At 42.1% G+C, this 13,102-nt stretch overlaps 1 long non-coding RNA gene across 3 annotated transcripts in view; it reads right to left on the bottom strand.

Annotated features, from left to right (window-relative positions):
• The window catches only part of LOC137370074 (uncharacterized), a 33,464-nt gene that overhangs the window by 9,124 nt on the left and 11,238 nt on the right, over positions 1-13,102 (bottom strand). For 2 of the 3 annotated variants that reach the window (XR_010975075.1, XR_010975074.1), the window contains exons 2-3: positions 11,179-11,238; positions 5,824-5,914 (exon numbers count right to left, since the gene is read on the bottom strand). This is a non-coding gene — a long non-coding RNA (uncharacterized lncRNA). Of the gene's footprint in view, positions 1-5,262; positions 5,915-11,178; positions 11,239-13,102 lie in introns of those variants that run through there. The other variant, XR_010975073.1, reaches the window with a different exon arrangement.

Raw genomic sequence — 13,102 nt, 5'->3', positions numbered from 1 at the left:
AAGCCTTCAAAGATTTCGCAGAAATGTATGGGTGTGCCCATGTTACAGGTTTACTGAGGTACCCCCAGGGCAATGGAGAAGTAGAGAGAGGCATTCGAACCATAAAAATGCTACTGAAAAAGAATGAGGATTTTCAGCTGCCACTATTAAACTATGAATCAACGCCACTCCAGAAAGGGCTGGCCCCATATGAGTTGCTAATGGGTAGGAGATTGAGGACACAACTACCCACACTCCCAAGAGGCCTTCAGTCACGAATCAGTGCAGAAAATCTGGAAAGGGTGAGGGTGAGACAAGAGAAAGAGAGGTCAATTCACCAGAGAATCATGACAGATGCCACAGAGCAAAAAATCAAAGACCGACAACCTGGAGATTTGGTTTGGATTAAAGATCAGGGTTGATATGGGGAAGTGATGGCGAAATCTCCACATCCTAGTGGCTAGCACCGCAGCCTCACAGCTCCAGCGACCCAGGTTTTGTTCTGGGTACTGCCTGTGCAGAATTTGCAAGTTCTCCCTGTGTCTGCGTGGGTTTCCGCCGGGTGCTCTGGTTTCCTCCCACAGCCAAAGACTTGCAGGTTGATAGGTAAATTGGCCATTGTAAATTGCCCCTAGTGTAGATAGGTGGTAGGAGAATGGTGGGGATGTAGTAGAGAATATGAGGTTAATGTAGGATTAATGGGTGGTTGTTGGTCGGCACAGACTCGGTGGGCCGAAGGGCCTGTTTCAGTGCTGTATCTCTAAATAAATAAATAAATCCTCGATCCTGCATAGTCCAGACAGACCAGGGATGGAAAAAGAGAAATAGAAGATAATTGGTACTGACATCACCAAAAAACAAATGGGAAAAAAATCAAGAGAAATAGCTACCAGAGAGAGCTGATGTACAACCAACAGATCATTCCAGACGACAGTGAAAGCAGAGAAATTGAGTCATCCAGTAGTCCCACCCACTGGCAGGAAACTGAGGAAGAACTGAAAGACCCAATACCCCAAACAAGTGAAAGAAGAACACGCTGTGGCAGAGTCGTGAGAATCCCACGGCATTACAGACTTGATGAATGAAGACAGACAATTGCTGGGTAGATTATGAATAGAGGGCTTAAACACCATCACAGGATGTGATGTCACAAGTCTGAACCTCATGTTGCTCAGTGTTAATGTAGATGCCTTAGAGATAAGACCCCTGTAAATAAACCCTCGATTACTTTGACCTAAAGTCTACTATCCTCATTTAATATTAACAGCACACTGACCAGTATACTACAGACTCAACCATGAAGAAATGCTCACTGGGAGATGTGATGATGGGTTGCCAGTATCAATAGAGTTGTACCTCTGCAACTTATATTTATATAGAGGCTTCAACGTAATAAAACGCCCCAATGCGCTTCACAGGAGCATTATAAAACAAAATATGATACTGAGCTACATAAGGAGATACTAGATCAAATGCCAATACGTTGGTCAAAGAGGTAGGTTTTAAGGAGTGTCTTAAGGGAGGAAAGCAAGATAGTGATGCAAAGTGGTGTAGGGAGGGTATTCCAGAGTTTAGAGCATAGTCAGTTGAAGGCACGGCCACCAATGGTGGAGAGATTAAATCAGGAATGTTCAAGAAACCAGAATTAGAGGAGTGCAGGTATCTCGGAGGGTTGCAGGGCTGGAGACGTTTACAGAAATAGGGAGGGGCGAGGCCATTGACAGATTTGAAAACAAGGATGAGAATTTTAAAATCAAGACATTGCTTGACTGGGAGCCAATGTAGGTCGGTGAGCACAGGGGTGATAAGTGAACAGGACTTGGTGAGAGTTAGGACATGGGCAGCAGTTTTGGATGGCCTCAGGTATACCGAGGATAAAATGTGGGAGACCAGCCAGGAGTGCGTTGGAATACTCAAGTCTAGAGGTAATGGAGCCATGAATGAGGATTTCAGCAGTAGACGAGCTGAGACAGGGGCGAAGTTGGGCAATGTTATGGAGGTGGAAATAGGTGGTCTTAGAGATAGGCTAATATGAGGTTGGAAGCTCATCTCGGAATCAAATGTGACACCAAGGTTGCGAACAGACTTGTTTAATCTCAGACTGTTACCAAGGAGAGGGATGGAGTTGGCAGCTAGAAAACAGTTTGGAGTGGGGACTGAAAACAATGGCTTAAGTCTTCCCAATATTTAATTTGCAGAAATTTCTGCTCATCCAGATGTCAGATAGTCAGTCTGATAATTTAGCAACAATAGAGGAGTCAAGAGAGGTGGTGGTGACGTAGAGCTAGATGTCATCAGTGTACACATGAAACCTAACACTGTGCTTTCTAATGATGTTGCCGAGGAGCAGCCTATAGATGCGAAATAGGAGGAGCCCAAGGATAGATCCTTGGGGGAACACCAGAGGTAACGATGCGGGAGCAGAAAGAGAAGCCATTGCAAGTGATTCTCTGGCTACAATTAAATCGATAAGAATGGAACCATGTGAGAGTAGTCCCATCCAGCCGGACGACAGTGGAGAGGCATTGGAGGAGGATGGTATGAAACCGTGTCAAAGGCTGAGGGAGGCTGAGAAGGACGAGGAGAGAAAGTTTACCTTTATCACAGTCACCTAGGGTGTCATTTCTGATTTTGATAAGAGCTGTTTTGGTACTGTAGCAGGGGCGGAAACCTGATTGGAGGGATTCAAACATGGAGTTTGGATTTAGGAAGTGACAACAGATACAAGGACTTTGGAGTGGAAAGAGAGGTTGGAGATGAGACATTTGTTTGCAAGGATGGTAGAGTCAAGGGTTGTTCTTTTTGAGGAGAGGGGTGATGATGGTAGATTTAAAGGAGAAAGGGACAATACCTGAAGAAAGAGAAACGTTAACAACTTTGGCTAACATGGGGGTCAGGAGGGGAATTTGGGAGCAGGTGGGTCTCATAGGCAAGATGAGTTCAGAAAAGGCATGAGGGGAAATAGAAGAGAAACTAGAGAAAGATGCCAGTTCAGGGCTAGGACAGGGGGCAGCAGTACAGGAAGTTTGGGCAAGTGGAAAGGAGGGACGCGGCAGAGGCAGCTGATCAGATGGTCTCGATCATAGTGACAAAGAAGTCCATGAGCTCCTTGCACTTATTGTTGGAGGGTGCAGGGGAGAGGGGTTTAAGAGGGTCTGCAGTAGAGAAAAGATGCGGGGGATTATCTTTGCATTCCAGGATGATCCTGGAACAGTGAGCAGTTTTAGCAAACAAGAGCAGGACCTGATGGTATTCTTTGTGGTTTAGCCACATCTGACAGTGGACGGCTAAACCAGTTGTCCACCATATCCTTTCAAGTCTGCATCCGTTGGAATTAAGGGAGCGAAGATGAGGGCCATACCATGGGAAACGGCCAGTGTGGAAGAGAGTAATTTTTTTGGGGGGGACTAGGACATCAAATGTAGAGCTGAGGATGCAATTGAGCAAATCAGTAGCTGCAGAAATATTGTGGCGAACAGTGGGCCAAAGGCTAGACAGTTGGGATTTTGAAAATGCAGATGTAAGTGAATTGGAGGATAGCTTTTTCCAGAGACGGAATTAGCAATTTGGGATGGGCAACAAATGCAGGCCTTGCCAGGACACCCACATCCCATGAAAGACTAAAAAAAAAGGAGGTAGGGTTAGGGCATGGAAGGTGGATTTGGGTAGTGAATGATACAAGAAATTGATCAGAGATGGCCTTATTTGTAATTGATACGATGGGACAGGCAAGATCACGTGAGATGACAAGGTCAAGGGGGTGTCATGAATATGGATTGAGGAGTTTACCTGGAGAGAGAGATTTAGGGAGGATAATAGAGCTGTGAACTCAGAGGAGAGAGAACATGGCGAGTTGAGATGGAGGTAATAAGGTAAGCACCTACAGATTGGAGGAGGAAATTAAGGAGGTTTTTAAGAAAAAAAACAATTTAAGGGTACAATCTAAGGGCCACAGTGGGTTAGAATACTGTCTTTTTACCTGTTGATTTTGTTACAACCAGAAGGGAAAGGGGTCTAGGGTTCCCTCTCAGTCTTCACCTAACATGGTTTAATTTTAAACACACTATTTTGCTTTAGCTCCCCCTTAGTGAATCCTTGTTCACTAACTTCCAATTATAAGAAACTAGCCAAACAGGTTTTCTTAGGTTTAAAGAAAAGGTTGAACTTTATTAAACTTAAACTCTAATTCAGTTAACGCCTACGAATACACGACACGCCCACGCTAGCATGCATACGCGATACATGCAGATAGAGACAGAAAAGAACAGAAGAAATAAAGTGGAAAAGTTTGAGGCACTATCTGAAGATGGTTTTGGTTACTGTTCTTCGAGCTCGCCGGAGAGTCCTTGATTGTAGGTAGGTCTTGCTTTTCGTTGGGAACCAGTATTCTTCTTAAACCTTGTTCGATGTAGGAGACGTTTCTCTCTTGAAGCTCATGTGTCCTCAGTGGGTCCAGAGGCTTGGGAGAAAGAGATGGGAGCAGACAGGAGAGGTCTTCTCACTCCAGGAGCAAACTGTCTTTCTCAGTTCAAAAACTCTGTGGCTAGTTCAAAAAACCCTGGACCAGCCAGTTAGTCATGTGACCAGCTGGTTTAACCAGTCCTGACTTTTGTGGATTGTATCACCTTAGCAGTCTCTGGAATGCCCTTCCTTACACCTTCAATGTCTGGTGATCAAAATCCATTGTGGGCTGAATGTGTCAGGGACTGGTCCTTTTGTCTCCACAAGCACTGTCTGTTAGTATGCAAATGTTTTTCAGCTAAGTGCCGGACAGTCCTTGTAACAGGCTTTCTCTTCTTTCCAACAAGTTTAAAATCAATGTTCATATGACAAAATTAATATGCCTCATTCTTGGCAGGTGGGGGCCTGCATGACAATTTGAATTCAGCTCTGATTGATGGGATGTATGATTCCTTTCTTTGTTAGCTCTGTAGGTGCTCACAATATAAATAAATTTAAGCAACCTTGTTTCAGGTGAGTGTGTGCATTCACAGCAAAAACCGTTCCTAATTTGGAATGAAATTGTTCGTCTTGTTCAGAGAGCTAATGAGGGCAGCCAGTGTATGTATAATGTGGGATAAAACTGTGATAGGAATTTCTGCAGCTATTCTCCCACTCATCCACCATAACTGTGGCATAGGAGCTGCAGAACTCCCTTCAAAAATAGTCGAAAACCACTTCTGTTGTGACAGAACAATCGAGAGAATGACATCCTGCATCAAACCCATGCAATGCCTTGTGAGTACATATGATATTGGTGCCGGATACAAAAAATGAAAACTGTTCCAATCTTGAACAGGAGCATCTTTAATATAGATAGCAACAATTCATTAAATAATATACAGAAGCTTATCTCATCAATATTGAAGAGTCTAGTGTGGGAAGAAGTCTGAAAACTTAAGCATGTTGTTATTTCTGTATCATAAATAAAATTGCATTTGTGTGTGAAAAAATATCATGGACCTCTATAAGTGGCTTAGAAAACTCAGTGGTAACATCACAATAATTTTCAGCGACTGTGATGATTCCATTTGAGTCAAACATACTCAAGTGTTCGTAGTTGCGGTTTGGACTGAGGAAAGATGTTAAAACTGGCTGAATCTACTATATGTGTGGTAGTGAGTTAAATGACTAGATAGGATTCAGGTTCTTTGGCACATTAGCTGACCAGTCAGTTCATGATGCAGGCAATGTAATTACTGGTATCCCCACGCTCCTGGGGTACAGAGGGTAAATTGTTTCTTCTAATCACTGTTTGGTTACCCTTTCTGAATATTTGACAAGAGCAGGATCAAACTGGATTGTGATTGCTTCATTGGTCGAAATAGATCATTAAACACTCACTCTGTAGGTTCACACATGAAGAATGATCAGCGGGGTGAGGTACCTGAGGGCTGCTGCTAGCCATAAAATCATGTGACCCCGACATGAATTCCTTGAAGGCAAGAGAAGAAAATATTTCTAAAAATCACATTTTAACATTTCCATTAATACAATGCATTTTATTATTACAGAATACTCAAATGCACTTATTAATAAAATCTATTCAGCTACAATCCATCTTTTAAATATAATTGCCCCACAATCTTGAAAGGTTCCACTGGTTTTAGGAACCTCAAGGCAAGCAGGAGCAAGTTGGAAATTTGGATTCCCGATCTCCCAAAAACCAACGAGTGATTTCAGGGCAAAAACTGAGCCCAGACTGCCAGCACATGTGGCCTCATTTTAATAGTAAAACAGCAGTGTTACTCACACCTCTCCCTTGCGCCATCACAATTTAACCTTTCAGGACAAGCTGCAGCCCTTTAACAGCTGCTGCCTTACCAAAAACTGTACACACCAGCCAGGTTTAGTACAGGTCAAGCTCTTGGGGCAAGCTATTCCTGTGGCAACTACCTGTGTGTCAATAGCTGCATAATAGAAAAACGTAAAAGTTTTAAATAACAGGCGAAAGAGCTGATTGGTGAGGGTCTGTAATTCTACTTTCTCCTAACAACTAGTTTAAAAGTGAGGTTAAGGTACGGCAGGGCAGCTTGGCCACGTAGAATGTGCCTAATGTGTGTGGGAAGTCACGGACGCTTCAAGTGGTTTTGACGAACACATCTGCAGGAAGTGTCACCAGCTGCAAAAACCCAAGCTCTGGGTTTCGGAACTCGAGCGGCGGCTGAAGTCACTGTGGTGCATCCGTAAGGCTGAGAACTATGTCGGTAGCACGTTTAGGAAGGTGGTCACACCACAGGTTAGGGGCTTGCAGGCAGAGAGAGAATGGGTGACCGCCAGAAAGTCTAGGAGGACCAGACAGGTAGTGCAGGAGTCCTCTGAGTCTATCTCGCTCACAAACTAGTTTTCCATTTAGGACACTGGTGAGGGTGATGGTTCCTCAGAGATGTGTAACAAGAGCCAAGGTCGGGGCACAATGGGTGGCTCAGCTGCACCAGCAGAAAGGAAGAAGAGTGAAAGAGAAATAGTGGTAGGGGATTCAATAGTTTGGGGAACAGTCAGGCATTTCTGCTGCCGTAGATGTGACTCCAGGATGGTATGTTGCCTCCCTGGTACCAGCGTCAAAGATGTCAGAGCGGCTCCCAGATATTTTTAAGGGGGAGAGTGAACAGCAAGAGGTCGTGGTTCACATTAGTACCAATGACAGAGGTAGAAAGAGGGTTGAGATCCTGAAAGCAGAGATAGAACAGAAATTAAAAGTTCTAAATTGGGAATAAGGCCAATTTTACTAAGCTGAGAAGTGATTTAGCAAAAGTGGACTGGAAGCAGCTACCTGAAGGTAAATCAGTGTCAGGGCAGTAGCATGCATTCAAAGGGGACATTCAGGGAGTTCAGAGTAAACATGTTCCCGCAAAGAAAAAGGATAGGATGGCCAAATCTAGAGCCCCCGGATGTCAAGCAGGTTATAGGGTATGATAAGGCAGAAAAGGAAAGCTTATGTCAGACACAGAGAACTCAATACTACAGAAAGCCGAGAGGAGTATAGAAAGTGAGGGGTGAAATCACAAAGGAAATTAGGAAAGTACTACTGAAAATAGAGACATGTTGTCAAAGCTTTTCGTCTTGCACTCATCAGGACAATTCGCAAGAATACCACTATAAGGGGAAGCAGCATCTTTACACTATATGCGAAGAGAATGCTGATTGGTTGGCAAGTGAATTCAATTGGTAGAGGCGTTGCCATGGGGAATGCACCAGTTTATGGTGACTGACAGTTAACTTTGTTTAGCTGAAGTAGGCGCAATGTGTGTACATAGTCTTTCTGTCTGCAAAGAACAGGGCCCTGTGTATTAATATATGCGCCACACTGTGAGCCCTACTGACAATCTTCTATTGGTTGTCAGCGTAATTCTTAGCACACTAAGGATTATTTAAACAAATTACAGTATAAAGTTGTTGCTTCCCCTTACATTGGTATTCTTGTGGTTTGTCCTGATGAGTGCAAGACGAAAAGCTTTGGCAACATGTCTCTATTTTCAGCAATACTCAAAGTTCTGTACTACCAAACAACTAAATTAGGCAAGCAAAGAGAGGGCATGAAAGAATATTGGCAAGCAAAATCAAGGTGAACACAAAGATGTTTTAGCAATACATTAAGAGTAAGAGGATAACTAAGGAAAGAGTAGAGCCTGTAAAAGACCAAAAAGGTAACCTATATATGGAGGCGGAAGATGTGGGTATGGTTCTTAATGAATATTTTGCGTCTGTCTTCACAAAATAGGGGGATGATGCAAACTTTGTAGTTAAGGAGGAGGAGTGTGAATTATTGGATGTGATAAACATAGGGAGAGAGGAAGAATTAAGGGAATTAGCATCCTTGAAAGTGGATAAATCACCAAGGCTGGACGAAAGTACCCCAGGCTATTAAAAGAAGCCAAGGAAGAAATAGCGGAACGTCTGATCATCATTTTCCAATCCTCACTCGATGCAGGTGTGGTGCTGGAGGATTGGAGGTCTGCTAACGTTGTACCTTTGTTTAAAAAGGGAGCAACAGATGGACCAAATAACTACAGGCTAGTCAGTCTAACCTCAGTAGTGGGCATATTATTGGAATCAATTCTGAGAGACAGGATAAACTGTCACTTAGAAAGGCATGGATTAATCAAGGATAGTCAACGTGGATTTGTTAAGGGAAGGTCCTGCCTGACTAACTTGACTTAACAAGGAGGATTGATGAGGGTAGTGGAGTTGATGTGGTCTACATAGATTTTAGCAAGGCTTTTGACAAGGTCCCACAAGGCAGACTGGTGAAAAAAATAAAAGCCCATAGGATCCATGGGATTGTAGCAAGCTAGATATAAAATTGGCTCAGTGGCAGGAAACTAAGGATAATTGTTGACTGGTGTTTTTGCGACAGGAAGGCTGTTTCCAGTGGGGTCCCCTGCTTTTTGTGGTACATATTAATGATTTGGATGTAAATGTAGGGGGGATGATCAAGAGGTTTGCAGACGACACAAAAATTGGCCACATAGTTGATAGTGAGGATAGCTGTAGACTGCAGAAGGACATCAGTGGACTGGCCCGGTGTGCAAAAAAATGGCAAATGGAATTTAACCCAGAGAAGTGGGAGGTGGTGCATTTGGGGAGGTCAAACAAGTCAAAGGAATACACAATAAATGGGAGAATGCTGGAGGTGTAGAGGAAGTGAGGGACCTTAGAGTGTATTTCCACAGATCCCTGACGGTAGCAGGACAGGTCGACAAGGTGGTTAAGAAGGCATAATAATAACTTTGCTTCTCTTTCCACAGATGCTGCCAGACCTGCTCAGTGGTTCCAGCATTTCTTGTTTTTATTTCAGATTTCCAGCATCTGCAGTATTTTGCTTTTAATTTGGTTAAGAAGGCATATGGAATCCTTTCCATTATTAGCTGAGGCATAGAATATAAGAGTAGAGAGGTTATGCTGGTACTATATAAAACATTAGTTAGGCCACAATTCGAAAACTGTGTGCAGTTCTGGGCACCTCATTACAGAAAGGATGTAAATGTACTAGAGAAAGTACAGAGATTTATGAGGATGTTGCCAGGACTGGAAAATTGCAACTATGAGGAAAGATTAGATAGGTTGGGGTTGTTCTCCTTGGAACAGAGGAGGCTGAGGGGAGATCCGATTGAACCATAGAAAAGTTACGGCAGAGAAGGAGGCCATTCAGCCCATCGTGTCTACGCTGGCTAAAAAAAAGACTAGCTGCCCAATCTAATCCCACCTTCCAGATTGAGATGTACAAAATTGTGAGGGGCCTGGATAGAATGGATGGGAAGGACCTATTTACCCTAGCAAAGAGGTCAGTGACTAGAGGACATAGGCCCTTCCCATCCATTCTAGTGATTGGTAGGCTTAGAGGGGAGATAAGGAAACACTTTATCACCCAGAGAGTGGTGGGGGTCTGGAACTCACTAACTGAAAGGGTAGTAGAGGTAGAAAACCTCATCTCATTTAAAAGATGCCCGGATGTGCACTTGAATGCCGTAACCTGCAGGGATACAGACCAAATGCTGGAAAGTGGAATTAGGCTGGGTGTCTCTTTTTTTTCCGGCTGGCACTAACACGATAGACCTAGTGACTTCGTTCTGTGCCATAAACTTTCTATGATTCTATGAAATTGTAGGAGGGAATAAGTTAATGTTGCAGATGTGCCAGCATAACCCTATTTTTATCTGTCTCATAAAACTGAGGCTCAGTAACACTTTATCATTGGTACTTTTAGTATTCCTACCCCCATTAGCTGTGGAATTTTTCCAGAGGTTCCATTGAGTTTGTCAGTTCAAAGGGTTTAGGGAGAGAGTTGTGAGTGTAGAGCCCAGGTATCTAAAGGCACTTCCACCAATAATAAAATGGAGTGAGAGTAATGGAGAAGTAACCAGACACAGTCAGCATGGTGGAGGGGAGCACATATATGTTGGGCTGGTGGTAGTTGCAGAAGTAGGGTGGAATGAGGCCATGTACAGATATGTAATCAAGGACAAGCATTTTGAAAAGTGCGTCTCTCGTTCTTAAAACGTCTCTTCAAAAATCTACCGTTTCAACTTTTGGTCATGTCCCCTAATTTTCTTCTGTTACTGCTTGATGCCCATTTCTGCCTCTGAAATATTTACTATATTATACAAACATTAAAAATGCAGGTTCCATTATTTTATCGTTTTATGATCTGCAGAATAGTTCAGCAAATCAAATATATTCCTTCCACAGATCATCATATAGAATTTGCTTTATCTTGAACTCTATACCATCTATTCTTTCAATTCAGACACTGCAGAATTTCAGCTCGCAGCAGATCATCACCTAGGGAAACTATTAAGGGACAACCTTCCCTTATGATGTTTACCTTCCCTTATGATGTTTATCACATTGATCGTCATCCCATCACCATCCCTTGCACAACTCAAAGCACTTTACAAGGATGAGAGGAAGAGGCCAAGTACAGAATGAACACATGATGAAAAAGGTAGTTTTTTTTGAGAGAGAGTCTTGAAAGAAGGGTGAAATGTATCAAGTCAAACTAGTTTAGGGGAAACTGCTTAATAACTCTGATACTAATTTTACTCATTTGTACCAGAAGTTCTAGAAGAAAGGAAAAGATAGTGCCCTTAGACTGATTTTCTACAATGTCTGACATTCTCTTTTACCTCAATCTTCTCACTAAAAAAGGTAAATATTGTATGGATAGTCCAGCGACAAACAAAAACAAGTATATCTGACCTCTTATAGTTTTCGAGTCCCATGCACTAAACACCAGAAAATCTTGCAAAGCTTTGGAATCTGGTGGGAAATGGAACATAGGATTATTATGCACTGATTTCATTGAAATTATCCTTATAATAACGTTCAATTACTTGGAGTTGGAAGAGAGGCCATATTAAACTCTTAAGGTGTTAGCATTGATCTACTCCATGAATTACTGAGTCACCTGGTCTGGTAAGGACCAAGAAGCTAGAAAAGGTTCCCTTTACTTAACTATTTGATTTCAGCAGGGAACAGCAAGAGTCCACATTTTGGCCTTAGCATCTATCACGTTTCATGGCATACAAGCATTTTGTTGAGGAAGTACGACGTATGAATGATACTGATGCATTACTCTAACTTAAAATGAATTCATCAGGGTTTAAAATATACTTTACAACCAAAGCTGGGGAGATGCTATATATTCAGGCCAAGCCAGTCTGTGAAATGTTGCCCATCATCAAATCAGACATTGGGAATCCACCCAGACTAATTATGTTGAGATTCATTTTGAAAGCAGTAAGGAATAGTTGCTAGGGTCACCCATCCACATGGACGGTTTAATTGGCAGCTCTACTGACCAAACCCTGCACAGGAAAGGGTTCAAAGATTAAACCCTCTCTGAGGATGTGCACATAGACTAAGGCTTCCCCGAGCATAGCCAAAGTCAGTGAGAAGTCTGACAAAAAGAAAATGTTGCCTAACACAGTAACAGGGAAATAAAAGCAAAATACTGCGGATGCTGGAAATCTGAAATAAAAACAAGAAATGCTGGAATCACTCAGCAGGTCTGGCAGCATCTGGAAAGAGAAGCAGAGTTAACGTTTCGGGTCAGTGACCCTTCTTCGGAACTGACAAATATTAGAAAAAACAGGGACAGTGTGATGTGTTTTATTATTTCAAGGAGAGATTAAAATTAACTTATTTGTAAGAGTTACTTAACAGTTATGTGCCTTCACTTGATTATAAAATAAAACAGCTTAAAGATTTGTATCTGGCCTTATCTCCCTAGTGTTAATCAGTCATTCTTTCAGAAGATTAGAGTAGGACACCTACGAAGGTGAAGATATCTATTACACATAACAATGGTGTCTTCATTGTTAGATCCCTGGGTCATATTGTGGCCTGTATGAAAATTCTTAATTGTAAGGGATATTGGTCTATTTACAACAGTGACTGTTGCAATTGAACCCAAGAGAATATCTAATGTAGACCTGAAATGTAACAGCATCACGATGTGGACAGGGGAAAGAACATTCAAAGTTTGAATTTCTGGTCTGCATCCAGTAATTCATTTTGAAGAGTGTGTATGAATAGATATGGAGATTCAGACTTGGATGCAAAGTTGAACATTTTTTCAATGGGCAGGCCTAGATTTTCAAATCATAATGCCAGAGGTAATCTATCCATTTTGTCGGGTTATTGACAGCATTACAACTAGAAAACCTGGGTCCCATTGTCTAGCTTTCCACACAAGGAATGGTGACCTGGACAATGTATTGGAGTGCTGTTGTTGCCCATAGCATTGCATTCCATTGAGATGAAGGATGATTTATTGACTTTTGTATAGGCATTTTTATTAATAAAGAAGAAAGTGTATTTCTTAATATTCATTTCAGCCTATATACATGTGTCTATCTATACAAAAAAAATACTGTTCAAAGTATTGATTCATTAAGAGTAACAACATTAATTATTTATATCTTCAAATAAGCCACCAAATAGTGGAAGAAAGATAGAGGAGCAAATTTGAAGGCAAATTATAAAAAGATGCAAGAGCTTTAGAGTAATGATAATGGGGGAAATTCAATTATCCCAACATAGACTGGAATAGTAACAGTGTAAAGGGCAAAGAAGGGGCAGTAATTCCTGAAATATGTACAAAAAAAACTTTCTTAAACAG

This window comes from Heterodontus francisci, chromosome 5, assembly GCF_036365525.1.
Source record: "Heterodontus francisci isolate sHetFra1 chromosome 5, sHetFra1.hap1, whole genome shotgun sequence".
In the NCBI taxonomy this organism is placed as follows: Eukaryota; Metazoa; Chordata; class Chondrichthyes; order Heterodontiformes; family Heterodontidae; genus Heterodontus; species Heterodontus francisci.
The sequence above is the reverse complement of the archived record's forward strand: the minus strand, read 5'-3'. Positions and strand labels throughout refer to the sequence as shown.